The sequence below is a fragment of the Jaculus jaculus genome (genome assembly GCF_020740685.1).
Source record: "Jaculus jaculus isolate mJacJac1 chromosome Y unlocalized genomic scaffold, mJacJac1.mat.Y.cur SUPER_Y_unloc_2, whole genome shotgun sequence".
Lineage (NCBI taxonomy): Eukaryota > Metazoa > Chordata > Mammalia > Rodentia > Dipodidae > Jaculus > Jaculus jaculus.
The window spans coordinates 2874782-2893302 of record NW_025423387.1 but is presented as its reverse complement, the minus strand read 5'-3'; positions in this window follow the sequence as shown (position 1 = coordinate 2893302).

The window sequence follows — 18521 nt, the reverse complement described above, 5'->3', positions numbered from 1 at the left end:
GCCCTTGAACTCACTGAAATCCTACTACCTCTCCTTCCTGAGTGCTGAAATTAAAGGCATATGTCACTATGCCCAGCCAGGACTTTTATCAGCCTAAATTAGTTTCCCTTTCTTTTTACCACCACTCCCAGAAGTGGTCATTGTAGTGCAGCCATGAGCACTCAAGGAAAAACTCTTGTATTAATTATGCAGGCACAGAATGGCAAATAATGCATGGGAAAGGAATAGAGAAATCCTCCCTCTTTTAGTATTTTTCTTTCCTTATGTCTCATTTTAATTTCCAGAAAATTCCATGGTGGCAGTGAACACTTATGAGAAACCCCTGGAGCCAAAATCCTGAGAGAAGGAATGGAGCTGATTTTTTTTTTTTTTTAGTAGAAATGTGGAATTGCAACTCATGATAGAACAGAAAAAGAAAGAAGGAATTTTAACATTTTAAGAGTGAAAATATGAAGTATCTGGGTCCTCCAATGAGACTTACATTTGATGAGATCATCATACTGATAGGTGAGCACTGCAAGAACAGGTCATGCTTTGAAGTGAAGTCTCCCATTATCAGGGTGTTCTTCCAAGCAGCACACAAATAAAATGTTCATATTGCTGAATTGATATGCTGATGCAGTTGAAATTGAGCAATGATTTCTGTGCCAATAACATTACCTAGACTCTAAGTTGATGCATCTAGTCTTGCTTCCAGCATTTGATGTCTTAGCAGTTTAAGCCAGGCCACTCTCACTTGTATTAATTAAGTCAGGCTACTGTGACAGTCATAGACAGATCATAAATAAAGTATATCTCTCACATTGCTGGAGGCTGGGCAACCAATATGTGTGTTTTTCCAAGTTGTACCTGGCCATGTGGGCATTGCATCCTTATTGGTGTGCAGTAGCAAGAAGACTTTTACGGTACGTATCCACTTAGATGGGCTCTGTGCTCATGAGTCTATATCTTCCAAGCCTGTCCCTTCAGGTAACATCTTATTGGTTACTTGTATTTTTTTAATATTTCATTTATTTTAGTGAAAGAGAAAATATGAATGGCCAAGTCAAGTCCTGTAGCCATTGCATATGAACTCCAGACACATGCACCACCTTGTGAATCTGGCTTTCCTGAGTACTGGGTATTCAAATTTGTGTCCTTAGGCTTCACAGGCAAGCATATTAACTACTTTGCCATATCTTCGGCCTGGGTATTGGTATTCTAACAGAGTAATTGTAGATATACAAATATTTGGAACTTAACACTGCTTCAGGTTACGTCAGTGCTTTGTGACTTTGTACAAGGCATAGCTATACCTGAGCATGTTCTTAAAGAGAAATTCTACTGCAGGAGGCCTAGGATTCTTTTTTCATAAGCTTTTAGTAGCATACAGTTCTGAAGGGTGTCACACAGAGCTAGAGGACATCCCAAGATTGAAGTCTGAAGTTGGCATTTGTGTCACTTTCTTGGTATTTGCTTTGTCATTTCTTCACTTCATTTCTTCATTTTGAGAAAGGGAGGCACTAGGGAATATTTTTCCAGGTCAGCTGTTCTGGGAGATGAGGTCAATTAAAAATGAAGCCTATTCCTTAGTCATCCCATGAAGGAGTCTTACCTACAGAAGGTGTTGAGGACTACAGATAGAGGCAAGCTCCAAGTAGATGCACTTCAAAATTCTCCATTTTGATTTCCAGTTTCCCTTAAGGTCAAGACACTCTATATTTTTCCTTTTCTGTTGTTTTGGTGAGACCTTTAAACCAAGACCCTTACAGCCTTTCAGTGTTAAAGTGTGGGATCCTTCCAGCCTCTGTCATTGTAAGAGTCAGACAAGGAAAATAGTGTTTTGAGATAAGGGGCGGGGCTCCACGGCAATGATATGACCTCACAAGTGCATGCGAATAGAGAAGTGGCCACCATGTTTGCTCTAGCAAACTTATCTTAGGTGGGCGGGACTTACCTTTATCTGCATTTTGGGGGATTGAACTTGGCATTTTTGGCTTTGCAGCCAAGCACCATAATTGGTCAGCCATATCTTCACCCTCTAAAGCTACCTATTAAGGAGGACAATTCCAACATGGTTGGTAAGTGACTAATAATTATATGTCTCCATGAAGGCCATTTCTACAGTTGCACATCAGAGGCTACTAAGTCCAATTGTCCATGAAGAAAATTTCTACATTTTTTTTTTCTGAGTCAGCTAAGACTCTTTTAAAGAGGTCTATTCCTAAAATTGCTTTTACACATGTGTGAAGTCTATATTTAAACAGAGGTCATTTCATACACTTATTCATAGTTAAGTATTTTTCAAATATGGTGAGTTCCACACACTCTTTAAGCTATGAAAGCAATTTCTCAATGAGGGATTTTACTACACTTGCCATTCTAGAATACTAAAGCAACTGCTCAACGACAAACATTTATACCATTGCTGGTCCAATTTTATCAACCCTGTATTTAAATGTGGGTAATTATTACACCTGTTTCTTTATGAATGCTATTTCTGAATGAGGGTGATTCATTGGCAGATCAATAACTACAATGGCAATTTCTCAATAAGGGCTATTTCTACACTTGCTACTGAAAGCCTAATGAGATCATATCTTAGTGAGGACCGTTGCTGGTCAGAGAAAATAGAGGCTATTTTTCAAAGAGACTAATTCCTACACCTCCCAGTAATGTATACAAAGGTGATAACTCAATATGCATAATTCCAGTGTTTGCTGGTCAGTCTGTTCATATACTTTTTAAAATGGGACCCTTTCCTAGTTTTCCAAATTTTCAAAGTCTATTTAACCCATTACACAAACAGGGAAAATTTCTTCATTATTGATAATAGTCAAGTAATGCCATTTCTCAATGAAAGCTATTCTACACATTCTGTTCTGTATTCACAAAGGCAATTGCTCAATACAGCCATGCCAGCACTCGCTGTTCAGAGACTGCTATGGCCATTTCACAACATATGCCATTTCTGTGCTTGGTGGCCCAAGTCAACTAAGTCTAGTTTTCAATGAGAGCAATTCCTACATGGGATGGTATGAGTTCAAAAATGCTATACTTGCTGAGGACGATTGACCCACTTGCTGGTCACTGTCTCATAAGGCAAGGTCTTCTTGACAGCAATTCCAACATTTGTATAGACCCTAAACACCATAATATAATGAGTATCAATCACTCACTTGCTGGTCCTTCAAAGAATTTTTTTAATAATACTTTATTTACTTAACAGAGAAAGAGAGAGGGAGACATTCAGTTCACCAAGGCCTCCAGCCACTGCAAATGAACTCCAGATGTGTGCACCTCTTTGTGCACTGGACTAACGTGTGTACTGGGGAATCAAACCTGGGACTTTGGCTTTGCAGGGTAATGCCTTAAACACTATGCCATCTCCAGCTCAGAATATTTGTCAATGTGAGTAATTTTGACACTGTCTTGTCAGAGGCTACAAATGCTATTCTCTAATACATATTATTCCTATGGTGGGTGGTCAGTGGCTTCTAAGTTCATTACTCAATGAGGGCAAGTCATACAGTTGACACAGAGTCTATTATATTGTTTTTTAAAATGCATTTTGGTCAGAAACTGCTAAGCTGTTTTCTTAATGAAGCTCATTCTCAACCTTGCTTATCATAGCCTCTGAAGCCTATTTCTCATAAAGTGCAATGCATACTATTATTGTTCATAGTCAACCAAGTCTATTTCTCAAAGGTGGTCGTCCCTATACTTCCTGACCAGAGACTACAGTGGCTGTTTCTCAGTGAGGGCTGTATGTACACATGTGTTCATGTAGCAATTACTGCAGGAGGGCTACTACTCCTCTTGTTGGCCACACTGTTAAGCTTGTTTCTCCACATGCCTCTTTGCTACACTTGCTGATACTTGATCATGTATCAGTGCCCAGAGATTTGCATATATCAGTAATATTTACTCAATGCTTATGCCATAAACTACATTTTATATATATCTGAATATATCAATGATTCAAAAGGTTTTGTGATGCCAGTTACATGCATTTCCTGCATTTCTACACTATCTTGATTTTTAAGTATCTCCTAATTATGTCAGCAATCCTCTTTTTTCATAATTTATAAAACAAAAATATAATTTTTGTTTTGTTTACCTAATGTGGCATTAAATTTTAAAAATCAGCTTTTCCAAATATGTGATAAGTAATTTTTTGTAACTAATTTATACTTGTTTGAGGAAGCTGTGAATAGCATAATACTTCATGACATGAATAATTTTTGTTCTTTTCTTAAAGCTTTCCTTAATCCATTTTTTTTTTACTTTGATATGAGCATATAGTTTTCAAAATTCTGCAATTAACATTTATTCTTCCTTCTTTATGCCATGTGTGGTTAGAAATTTCAGTCAATGTGATTTTAAATTTGTAATAAAAAACATGCAAAGTCATATTGTATAATGAGTGCACTCTGGATTTCTGTGCCCTGGAGTGGGCACTAAATGGGCAGTCATTTCTCATTGTGTATCTATACTTCATCCAGATTTTCTGTAACCCTTGGGACAATCACAGGGCTATACTGGAAATCTTTGGATGCAAATCATATTAGCTTGGCTCGTTATTTAAAAGGTACTCTTGAGGGCTGTAGAGATGGGTTAGTGGTTAAGCGCTTGCCTGTGGAGCCTAAGGAACCCAGTTCAAGGCTCGGTTCCCCAGGTCCCACGTTAGCCAGATGCACAAGAGGGCGCATGTGTCTGGAGTTCGTTTGCAGTGGCTGGAAGCCCTGGCTCGCCCATTCTCTCTCTCCCCTTCTATCTGTCTTTCTCTCTGTCTGTCACTCTCAAATAAATAAATAATGAACAAAAAATTAAAAAAAAAACAGAATTAAAAAAAATAAATATAAATAAATAAATAAAAGGTACTCTTGAAAACCCAGTTGCTAATGTTTCAAATTGTTCTTATATGATCTCCATCACATTTGAGTGTCATAAGAACAAAATATGACATAATGTATGCATGTGATTCACCCCAAAATTTGTACTTTCTGCTGCTTTCGATTTTAGTTCCATGGCCATATGTTTCTCCCACACTTATCATTTTCCTCTGACTCCATTATATTCATAAAAGGTACTACAAGGATGTTCCTCAAAGTTAGGTTCAAATGCCTCTGATTATGGCTATATTTATTGAGCATGCCTCTATGGCTACATAAAAACCATTCATTTAATCACAGAGAAAGATAGATGAATAAAAAAGGGCATGGGAAGGGGAAGAGAGGCCCAAGGGGGAAAGATTCTGAGATCCGTTGAAAAGGGTAAGTACTACTAGGAATGGAGTCTTTATGATTCTTGATCAGTTGTGAAAGTGTTGTTGATGTGGTCCTCATCTTGAGATCACTGAGAAGTGTTAAATAATAGTGAGTGGGATATAGGTGAGAAGACATTCAGAACACGATGTTTCCAAGAGAAGAAATGAAATCATATGAGAGTTGTACTTCAAAGATGCATAAATTTCAGATAACTGAACATTACACCACAGGAGGCCATCTATGGATGGCCATGCACAATTTACCTTTGCATATCTCCATGGATTTGCAAAGTTGTGATTATTATGGTATTCAGGATAGAATTGTGGGGTTCTGTGTATACAGTAAAGAGGAAGACACCAAAAAACTTACAAGTATGTGGTAGCCACCCATAGAAATGTTGAACTTCATGAAAATAGGAGTTATTTTTCAATGCAAAGGAGGTTATTGGTAAAAAGAAAAAATTAAAGGAATTTAATAACAGTGTTTCTAAAATGCATTCAGTTACCAAATACTTAATAAAATTGTTTCCACGTGTATTCACATACCAAGTCACTTAACTTCTGAAATTACACATACCTGGTGTCTATCTTAGGTCAATTTTACTATTGATTACATTGTACTCTCTCATATTTTCCATTTGCAAGTATTAATAATTTGTTGTAAATGATTGAATTAACAATACCAACTTTAATTTTTATGTAATGAGCTTTTAAATTATTTTTTGGTACTCAGTACATGGTTGTCTTTCTTGAGGACAGGTGTCTGAGAAATACACTGAAGTGGAGAAAATTTTCTTAATTTAATTGTGGCTACTTAATACTCTTAAGGAATTGGGCTGTTGCATTTTTGCCTTCATTGGGAATGACAAACCACAATGAATTGCTCCCAAGCGTGGTCAATTTTTTTTTAATTTGGTTTATTAGTTTTCTTTTCATCAAATACAGGCAGTTTGGTACCATTGTTTAGGCTCATCTATGATCTACCCCCTCCCATTATACCCTCCTTGTTGATGTAAATGGGTCGTGCATTGTGGAGTTAGCCCCCAGTTATTGGTATGCTAAATGTCTCTGCAAATCATGACCCAACATGTGACTCTGACATTCTTTCCACCCCCTCTTCCGCAAAATTTCCCTGAGCCATGTTGGGTGCATGGTCAATTTTTAATAGAGAAAATGACAGGGACTTTACCTGCCTTGGTGACATCAAGAATATTTTGATTAGGAACGCCATGATTCCTTGTCAGCTTCTGATATTCTGCCATCATTTCTTTGCTGAGCTTGACACATATAGTGTATTTCATAGAAGAAAAGTCAGTAGAGATGTCCCGTAGAATCTTTCAAATCAAAGGAATATTTTCAAATTCCAGATTATATACTGATGAATGTTGTTTTGCTCTATTAATACCCAGTGTTCACAACTAGCCTCCCTTCACAAGGCCCCATGGCAATGGCATCCATACGTTAGGGGGTATATCTCTTGGTACTCTAATAGGGAACACAGGTCAGTTCCCACTAAGGAAAGGAAGAAAACGATAACTAATATAAAAGAATTAGAGAGAAGAGAGGGAGCGAAAGAAGCTGTAGAAGATTAAGGTCTGTCTTCTTCATACCATATCCAGTGTCTTGTGACTCAGGTGTTCCCTCTAAGGGCCTGGTGAAGGTTCAGCCATTTGGTCTGCCTTTTAGGATACAGAATAATTTTTAGTAGTGAAAATAGTTGCATACATTAAAGACCATTTGTTGTCTTATCTGTGCATCCCCAAAAGATGAAAATTTGATAAAACACATTCATAATTTGCTTGTGAATGGATCTGAGTTTGCAATTCTGCCAAATCCTAGCTTTCCAGTAATGCTAAAAAAAAAAAAAAAAAAAAAAGTTTGGAATCCACTCCCTGGTGTTCATGACTCAAAAATTAAAATGATGTTGCAATGAGATTCACTGTTCAGCAAGGATATTTTATTTACCATCTCTTTGATGGGTACAAAAAGAAGAAAAATGTTAGAAATTGCATACCTATTATAACTGAGATGTGCATCTAATCTTAGGAGAATTAAAATCAATCTGTTGGATGTCTTGTATTGACAGTGACAGCTTAACCTAGCTTTTTGCATTTTAGGTGATAAAATGCAATTGTTTACAGTGCCTCTAACTCATAAAGTTTGTCTCATATAATAATGACTTTTTCAAACAGAATGGGTGTGATTGACATGGTAGACTTTCCTAGTTGCTATAGAGGAAGTATACACATGTACGTATATAGATATTTGCACTTAGATACACTTAGGTAAATATAGAAATGCAGGTCCTTCAACTAGGGATTGTTATGCCTGTAAACACATGAGTGAATTCTTTACTACACCAGTTACATTCAGGAAAAGAAGTGCATGAACGCATTGATCTTGTGGCAAAGAAAACGTTATTTTCAGTTACAAAATATATTTAGTAATTACACACTGCTGAAATCAAAACAACATTATCATTATGCTGCCCAAATATCCGATTTTAAAGAATATGGTGGTATCAGATACATATGCCAATGTGAACATACATATGTGCCTGAGAAAAAGATATTATTTCTGGATTAGGTAAGGATATGGATTGTAGTACTCAGTTTGTCCTATTGTATATTGAACATACCTTCAGTCATAGGTTCTGAGTGTCCCTTACCTTGCCTCACTCTAATACTCTCTAGTTGACTTTGCTGAATATGATGTCCCCTGCCTAATAGAAAATTGAAAAACAATATCTTTTCCCAGTTATTTAACATGACCATAACACAGGCTGATTCAAGAATATAATTTCTTTATGTATGCACAAATACGCCAATCTATTTTACCAGCTCAGGAAAGATGTACTTTCCTGGATTTCCTTACTAACTTTTGATCATACTTTATGTTTTCTAAGCAAATGAGGTACAGTTTATAAGCTATCCCAGGACTGCCATCCTCCCTCCTTACACACCCGGTCCATCTGTCAGGAATTCAGAAAGAACTAGAACCCTCTAGACCTTGTGAGGTGTTTATTTATGGGTGTCTCTGTGGTAGACCTTGGGCCATTCAAGGCTCTTTCAAGTTACTTGGAAATCAGGGTTTTTTTTGGAGGGTGGGCACAGAGTGGGGAGAGATGTGAGTGTGTAGAAAGCTAACACCAAAGGTGTTCTGTAGAATATTTGTAAATCTTTTTTTTTTTTTTTTTGATAAAGATTCATTCCTTCATGCAGTGTCTGGTGCCTAAGCAAGTGTGTGGAGATAGAGAAAAAAATTTTTTTTGATTGAAAGCATTTCCACTACACCTGCTAAGTTTGTATTTAATATTTTGTGTGTGTCTGTTTCTTGACAATGAGAGAAGATCTGGAGATATGCCCTTCCATTTTTTTAAAACCCTTCACTCCACTCTCCTTTATATGACAGAGGCCATTTCTGAAGCTGCTTATCTAAGAAATAGTTTTGGCTGAAACAGTTTTCTAGTAGATCCCAAAATATAATGCACGGTGATGGTGGGCTATTTGTGTATGTACATGTGCTTATAATATGTGGTTCTTACTTGGCTCTAGAAAAGTAGATAAAATATATGTTTTAGGATGTCGTGTGATATTTCCAGGTTCTTGTTGGCTGGGCGGCTAAGTGGGTTTCCAGATGATTGGGTCTGTCCTTGTCCCCTTCTTTCCCCTGTTCCAGGTTGCCTTCTCCTGACTGAGGGGAAATAGTTGAGGGTAGTAGCATACTCTAACCCTCTTTGTGCCTTCTGTTTTGGGGCCCAGTGGAGGAGATGATAGGTCCCCCTTCTCCCATTTCTCAATGTGTGCTCCAGTACAGGAAGCAATGTGGGCCAACTCACATCACAGAAGTTCGAAATTCATGTCTCAATTGTCCTTGCTGCATTGAAAGTGTTTGGTCACCACCTCTTAGGTTCAATGCTGACAGACATAAACTGGCATAGAGAGTTGCGGCTCAAATTCCCTGGGTTTATGACCCTTGTCACCCTGGGGGAGGAAGGGGACCAGGAGGGTGGGCTGTGATGTGGCTTTTATCTGAGTCACAATGACAGGAGAGAGTACTGGTGGTTTAGCCTATGGTAGGTGGGAGAAACACCCTCCCTTTCTATGCTTAGTGGCTATTGACTCCCATCAGCATCCTAATGCAGGCTCCCTGGTGGCTGGGTCCTCCTACTTCCAGTGTCCTTTCCTTGGGCTATGTTGGAGTGAGCCTCTTTTCTATAGCCCCTCTCTCACTGTTGACTGTTACTGATTGTTTTGTTCAGAAAAATAAAATAAAATAAAACCTGGTACTTTCTAGAGAAAAGAAGTAGAAGGAGTAGGAGGAGACATTTTTCCAGGAGTCATTACCACAGGCCTTAGTGCAAAATGCCGGTATTTACAGTAACCTAAGTAATGGGATGACTCCTCTGTGCAGTGTACCATGACCATCCTCTATCTTTTTATTATTAAATATCTTTGTGATTACATAGCATAGAATGTTTCTTCCCTCACTTCCACCTATGTGACCTATGTAACCTTGCAGCTTCTTGTAATAGCCCCCCTTGTTTAACAGTATGTAGCTTTGTGGTTTAACTCTCATCCTGTTTTTACTATGAACATCATCTGGTTATGTCCAATAAAAGCTGACACTCCAAAATATTAGATGCTGCAGTCAGAGATCCTGACCTCTTAAGTGTGGCCCCACTACATCGGCTTTTCCCCAGTACTCTGTGAGTCAGTGGTCTTAGTTGCACGTCACCAAGTACCACTGCACAGTTTAACTTTCCAAATCGAGGAAAATCTTATTAAGGACTCAGATACATATACAAAGAAAAAAGTAGTCTATCTAGTATGAAAATTTTATTGACTATAAATGTTTTAGGTGGGCACAGTTATACTTAACACTGGTTTCTCCAGGTAGGGTCTCCTTATGGAATTAACTATGTAGTCAAAGGTGGCCTAGAATTCACAGTGATCCTCCTACTCTGCCTCCAGAGTTCTGGGATTAAAGGCATGCACCACCATGCCAGGCTTCCTACAAGGTTTCCTAAAAGAATGACAGATCTCTGTCAGAGTACTTGATGACCCACCAAAGGTCAGTGGTAAGACCCTATTGCTGAAGACTCCATATGCAGCTGACATGTAAAATGGAGCAGCATGGCTGGAGGCCAGGAGAGAGTCAGTCCCCAGACAGTCAGCATGTCTACTGCCAGAAGGCGCTACATGGGCGACTGGGGGAAACGACCAATATCTGTCCAAGCAACTCATTGTCTAATCTAATTAGAAACAAATAACCGGATGTGATGCCCACACAATGCAATAGTGGTACACAGCCATGGTGAGGAATCAATTACTCTTGATTTGGCTAACTGATCCACTCAGTGGTACTAGACCCACAGCTGGAGCTGGGAAACAAGTCAGAACCATACTGAAACACAAGCCCACTCTACAATATTAAGCTATCATCAATAATGGGGAAAAGAGGGCCTACACCTATCAAACTCTCTATCAAAAAGTAAGTGTTGTTTCAATTTTCTTGGTGCTAACTTACTCTCCATTGGAGAATCTGCTTCTCTTTTTCAGATAGATGCAGATCCTAAGGAGAGAGCTGCCCCAACATACCTCAAAAGGGGCCCGACTGAAACTAAGGACAACTGGTGAAACAAGCAAGGGTGATGTTTTCCTGTGAACCGGATACCAGCACAAAGGGGAAGGAGACCAACTGAGAGAAAAATCAACTCCCACCAAATCAGAGAGCCAGAGCCTCAGATGCCCCCAACACCTCAGCACTGAAGCAGACCAAAAATGAACCCAACATGGCTCCGGGAAATTTTGCGGAAGAGGGGGTGGAAAGAATGTCAGAGTCACATGTTGGGTCATGATTTGCAGAGACATTTATCATACCAATAACTGGGGACTAACCCCACAGAGCACGACCCATTTACATCAACAAGGAGGGTCTAATGGGAGGGGGTAGATCATAGATGAGCCTAAACAATGGTACCAAACTGCCTGTATTTGGTGAAAAGAAAACTAATAAATCAACTTTTAAAAAAAGGGGGGGGGGAATTAAGAGACAAAGATCTAGTTTTATTCTTCTATGTGTGAATATTAAATTTTCTCAGCAACATTTATTGAAGAAACTAACTTTGTTAAAAAATCCTTGTTAAAAGCTCTTTGTTTAAAAAAAATGGCTATAGCTGTGTGGGTTTATATCTGGGTCCTATATTTATTCCATTGATCTGTATGTCTATTTTTGTTCCTGTAACAGGTACTATTGCTCTGTAGGAAACTTGACATTAGACATGGTGATACCTCCAAAAAAACAAACAAACAAAAAAAAAGAATACAGTTTTTTTTTTTTTTAACCAGTCGCCTTATCACTGTAAAATATGATGCTATTTCTTTAACTGTTTATTCTTAGAAAGTTCAGCCTTCCAAAACCTTTATAGTGGTTTTTATTAAAAAAAAAAAAAAAGGAGGGGACAGGTGGGTCCTGGTATTGTAGAAATTAATTACACTCTACCAGAAGGAGATAGCAGAAGACAGATGTGGGTTTAGGAGACTTCAAGCTTTGTGGCACTTGTTAGTTTATTTGGTTCTACTTTGTCCATTGCCTCCCAATGTACTAACACCTATGTTATTGGACAAAATAGATTGCCATCTTTAACTAATTTTTTTCCTTGCCTTCACCATGTGGCAGGACCTTTTCTTATTTTTTTATTGACAATTTACATAATATCAGACAATAAGCCATGATAATTCCATCCTTCCTCACGTTCCCCTTCACAACTCCACTCTCCACTATATCACTTACTTTTTTTTTTAGTTTATTTTTTTTATTCGTTTTCTATTCAGCAAATACAGGCAGTTTGGTACCATTATTAGGCTCATCCGTGACCTACCCCCTCCCCATTGGCCCCTCCTTGTTGATGTAAATGGGTCGTGCATTGTGGAGTTAGCCCACAGTTATTGGTATGATAAATGTCTCTGTATATCCTGACCCAACATGTGGCTCTGACATTCTTTCCACCCCCTCTTCCGCAAAATTTCCCTGAACCATGTTGGGTTCATTTTTGGTCTGCTTCAGTGCTGAGGTGTTGGGGGCCTCTAAGGCTCTGGCTCTCTGATTTGGTAGGAGTTGATTTTTCTCTGTGTTGGTCTCCTTCCCCTTTGTGCTGGTATCTGGTTCATCAGGAAAAGAGCACCCTTGCTTGTTTCATTAATTTTCCTAGTTTTATCACTTCCATTTTACAGTTGGATGATTGCATTGCATTTTATATCATGCATGGTTATTAGTTTATGGGAGCCGGGGGGGGGGGATATGGTGGTTTCATTCAGGTGTCCCCCATACACTTTGTCTTCAGAATAGAAGATTTTGAGCTGATGGAGATTTGAAAATTAATGACTCCTTGAGGGAGTGATTTGGTGTAGGTGGGCTTATGGGTGTTATAACCAGTTTTACTATGGCAGTGTTTGGCACACTCTTCTTTTGCTATGGCCCACCTTATGTTGGCCAGGGGGTGATGTCCACACGCTGCTCATGTCATAGTTTTTCTTGCCATCATGGAACTTCCCCTTGAGCCTGTAATACAAAATAAACCTCTGTTTTTTCCCATAAGCTACTCTTGGGTGATTTCTACCAGCAATGTGAACCTGACTACAACATTACTCATTAGCAGAGAGAAGAAGGAGAGCCAGTCAGACAGAATGGTCATGCCATGGCCTTCAGCTACTACAAATGAACTCCAGACATGTGCACTATTTTGTGAATCTGGCTTTATCTGCATACTGGGGAATTGAACCTGGCATGTTAGGCTTTGCAGCCAAGCATCATAACTGGTCAACCATATCTCCAGCCTCTAAAGCTATTTATTAAGGAGGACAATTCCAACATGGCTGGTGAGTGACTAATAATTATATGTCTCCATGAAGGTCATTTCTACACTTGCTTATAAGAGGCTACTAAGTCCGATTGTCCATGAAGAAAATTTCTACATTTTCTTCTGAGTCAGCTAAGACCCTTTGAAAGAGGTCTATTCCTACAATTGCTTTTATGCAACTGTGAAGTCTATATTTAAACAGAGGTCATTTCATACACTTGTCCATAGTTGAGTGTTTTTCGATGATGGTGAGTCCTGCACACTCTTTTCAGACTATGAAAGAAATTTCTCAATGAGTACTTTTACTACACTTGCTGTTCTTGTATACTAAAGCAACTGCTCAATGACAATCACTCCTACCATTGCCAGTCCAATTTTATCAAGACTGTATTTAAATGAGGGCAATTATTGCGCATGTTTTTTATATGAATGCTATTGCTGAATGAGGGTGATTAATTCATTTGCTGATCAATCACTGCTATGGCAATTTCTAAATAAGGGCTATTACTGCACTTTCTACTCAGAGACTAATGTGGTCATATCTTAGTGAGGACCATTTGTGCACTTGCTGGTCAGAGAAAGTAGAGGCTATTTTTCAAAGAGACTATTTCCTAAACCTCCCAGTCAATGTATACAAAGGTGATATTGCAATATGCATAATTCCAGTGTTTGCTAGTCAGTCTGTCCATGTACTCTTTAAAATGAGACCCTTTCCTAATTTTCCAAATTTTTGAAGTCTATTTAATCCATTACAAAATCAGGAAAAATTACTTCATTATTGATAATAGTTAAGTAATGCCATTTCTCAATGAAGGCTATTCTACACATTCTGTTCTATTCACATTCTATTCACAAAGGCAATTGCTTAATGCCAGCAATACCAGCCCTCACTGGTCAGAGACTGCCATGGCTATTTCACAACACATGCCATTTCTGTACTTGGTGGTCCAAGTCAACTAAGGCTATCTCAATGAAAGCAATTCCTACATAGGATTGTAGGAGTTGGAAAATGCTATACTTGCTGAGGATGATTGGCCCATTTGCTGGTCTCTGTCTCACAAGGCAAATCTTCTTGACAGCAATTACAACATTTGTATAGACCATAAACACCATAATATAATGAGTGTCAATCAGGCACTTGCTGGTCCTACAAAGAATTTCTTAAAATAATTATTTATTTATGTGACAGAGAAAGAGGGAGAGAGACATTCGGTCCACCAAGGCCTCCAGCCACTGCAAACGAACTCCAGATGTGTGTACCCCTTTGTGAATCTGGCTAACGTGGGTATTGTGGAATAAAACCTGGGTCCTTTAGCTTTGTAGGCAAATGCCTTAAACACTAAGCTATCCCTCGAGCTCAGAATATTTATCAATGTGAGTAATTTGACACTGTCTTCTCATAATCTACAAATGCTATTCTTTAATGCATGTTATTCCTATGGTGAATTGACAGTGGCTTCTTAGTTCATCACTCAATGAGGGCAAGTCCTACAGTTGACACACAGAGTCTTTTACATTGTTTTCTAAAAGGCCTATTTTTGCATTCTGGTCACTGTTTTCTTAATGAAGCTCATTCCCAGCCCTGTTTATCATAGCCTGTGAAGCCTATTTCTGACAAAGTGCAATACATACTATTTTTGCTCATAGCCAATCAAGGCAATTTCTCAGAGATGCTCATCCCTAAACTTCCATACCAGAAGCTACAGTGGCTGTTAATCAATGAGGGCCATATATACACGTGCGTTCATGTAGCAATTATTGCAGGAGGGTTACTACTCCTCTTGGTCACACTGTTAAGCTTCATTCTCAATATGCCTCTTTGCTACACTTGGCTATACTTGATCATGTATCACTGCCCAGAGATTTGCATATATAAGTAATATCTAGTCAATGCTTATGTCATAGACTACCATTTTACATATATCTTAATATATCAATGATTAAAAAGGTTTTGTGATGCCAGTTAAATGCATTCCTGCATTTCTACACTACCTTGATTTTTAAACATCTCCTAATTATGTCATCACTATCCTATTTTTCACAATTAATAAAATAAAAATATAGCTTTTGTTTTGTTTACTTAGTGTGGCATTAAAATTTAAAAATCAGCTTTTCAAAATATGTGACAAGTAATTTTTTTTTATTATTATTTTTATTAGTTTTCTATTCTGCAAGTACATGTAGTTTGGTAACATTATTAGGCTCATCGATGACCTAGCCCCTCACCATTGGCCCATCCTTGTTGAGGTATATGGGTCGTGCATTGTGGGGTTAGCCCACAGTTATTGGTATGATACATATCTCTGTATATCATGACCCAACATGTGGCTCTGGCATTCTTTCTGCCCCCTCTTCTGCAAAATTTCCCTGAGCCATGTTGGGTTCATTTTTGGTCTGCTTCAGTGATGAGGTGTTGGGGGCTTCTGGGGCTCTGGCTCTCTTATTTGTTAGGTGTTGATTTTTCTCTGTGTTGGTCTCCTTCCCCCTTTTGCTGGTATCTGGTTCATCAGGAAAACAGCACCCTTGCTTGTTTCAGTCAGGGCCCTTTTGAGGTATGATGGGGTGGCTCTCTCCTTACAATCTACATCTATCTGAAAAAGAGAAGCAGATTCTCCAACGTAGAGTAAGTCAGCACCAGGTCAAATGAGATAACCCTTACTTTTTTTTATAGAGAGTTTAATAGGTGTAGGCCCTCTTGTACCCCATGACTGATGGTAACTTGATATTGGAGAGTGGGCTTATGTTTGGATATGGTTCTGACTTGTTTCCCAGTTCCAGCTGTGGGTCTCATACCACTGAGTGGATCAGTTAGCTGAATCAAGAGCAGTTGGTTCCTCACCATGGCTGTGTGCCACTATTTCACTTGTGTGGGCATCACAGCAGGTTATTTGCTGCTATGTATGTTGGACTATGAGTTGCTTGGACAGATCTTGGTCATTTCCCCAGTCACCCATGTAGCACCTTCTGGCACTAGACATGCTGACTGTCTGGGGACTGACTCTCTCCTGGCTTCCAGCCATGCCATTCCATTTTACGTGTCAGCTGCATATGGTGTCTTCAGCAATAGGGTCTTACCTGTAACCTTTGGTGGGTCATCAAGTACTCTGACAGAAGTCTGTCATTCTATTAGGACATCTTGTAGGTATCTCTGATCAAAAGGTCATGGGGTGATAACCCCATGGTGGTGCTGGGAGTTACAGGTCAGTGTCCCCTAAGAAAATGAGGGGAAAAGGTAACTAACATATGGGTCTTAGAGAGGAGGGGAGTGGGAGAGGGAGAGGGGCAAGATGTAGAGGATTTAGGTTAGACTTGATCCTACCCTCTCCAGTGTCTTGTGGTTCAGGTAATTCCTGTGAGGGCCTGGTGAAGATTCGGCCATTTGGTCTGCCTTTTAGGAAGTAGAATTTTATGGTACCATTGCATTTGGGTCTCAATTAGTGTTTTCCACCCCTTTGATGCCCTTCCCTCCCTCCAAATCCCTCCTAGTGTCTAGTACATGAGATGCTTTCTGGGTGTGTAAGGTATCTTGGGTAGATTCAGGTTATGTGCTGTATATGAGTGACACTATGTGGCAATTTTTTTTTTTTTTTTTTTTTTTTTTTTTTACTGTGATTGGGTAAGTTCACTGAGAATGATCTGTTTCAGGTTCAACCATTTTTCCTCAATTTTTTTTGTCATTTTTTCTTACTGCTGTAGAGAATTCCATTGAGTAGATATACCACATCTTAGTTATCCATTCTTCTAGTGATGGGCATCTGGGTTGATTCCAGCTCTTAGCTATTATGAATTGAGCAGCTACAAACATGGTTGAGCAAACTCTCTGGCCTGTGGTTTGAAGGTTTTAGGGTACATGCCCAGTAATGGTATAACTGGGTCTGTTGGTATTTATATAGTCAGCTTTTTCAGGAGTCTTCATATTGCTTTCCAAAGTGGTTGTACCATCTTACATTCCCACCAAAAGTGGATGAGTGTTCCTGCTTCCCCACAACCTCCAGCATTTATTTTCGTTTGATTTTTTGATATTTGCTATTCTTATTGGGGTAAGGGCCTTTGACAAGATACAACATCACTTCATGATCAAAACATTGGAGAGAATTGGCAGAGTTGGTACATATCCTAACATAATAAAGGTGATATACAAAGCTCTGAAGGCCCAAACAATACTTAATGGAGAGAGACTGGAGGAATTCCCATTGAGATCAGGAACAAGACAGGGATGTCCACTCTCACCTCTGCTTTTCAATATAGTTCTGGAAGTCCTAGGTCAAGCAATAAGACAGGAGAAGGAAATAAAAGGGATAGAATTTGGAAAGGAAGAAGTAGTGTTAGCTCTATTTGCTGATGACATGATTGTATATGTAAGAGACCCGAGAGACTCCATCCCAAAACTCCTGAAGCTGATTAACTCCTATAGCAAAGTAGCAGGATACAAAATCAATGCACAAAAATCAGTAGCATTTTTATATGCAAATGACAAAGATACAGAGAAAGGAATAAGGTACGTAGTCCCATTTCCAATAGCAACAACAAAAAAATACCTTGGAATAAAGTTAAGCAAGGAGGTGAAAGGTCTATACAACAAAAACATAAAGACACTCAAAAAAGAAATTGAGGAGGACTTGAGAAAATGGAAAGACCTCCCACGCTCCTGGATAGGTAGAACTAACATTGTGAAGATGACAATCCTACCAAAGGCAATATATAGATTTAATGCAATTCCAATTAACATCCCTACAGTGTTCCTCACAGACATAGAAAAAATGATCTCAAATTTCATATGGAAAGGCAGAAGGCCTCGCATATCCAAACATACCTTCAGCAACAGAAATACATCTGGTGGCATCACCATGCCTGATCTAAAACTATCTTACAAAGCCATAGTAGAAAAACAGCATGCTACTGGCATAAAAACAGGAGTATACACCAATGCAATAGACTTGAGGACCTGGACTTTGGGCCAAGAAACTACAGCCACTTGATATTCGACAAAGGCCCGAACAATATAGGCTGGAAAAAAGACAGCATCTTCAACAATTGGTGCTGGACAAACTGGATAACCATATGCAGGAAACTGAAACTTGATCCACACATTTCACCATGCACTACACTCAAGTCCAAATGGATCAAAGACCTCAACATAAGACCAGAAACTCGAAAACTACTGGAAGAAAATTTAGGAAATACTTTCCATGATATAGGAATGGGAAAAGACTTCCTCAGCAAAACCCCAGTAGCTCACGATCTTAAACAGTCACTCAACCAATGTGATGATATGAAGCTGAAGAGTTTCTTTACAGACAAGCATACAATAAGAAAAGCCAATAGATTACCCACAAAATGGGAGAAAATATTTGCGGGTTTTCCAACTGATAGAGGCCTAATCTCTAGAATCTACAAAGAACTCAAAACTCT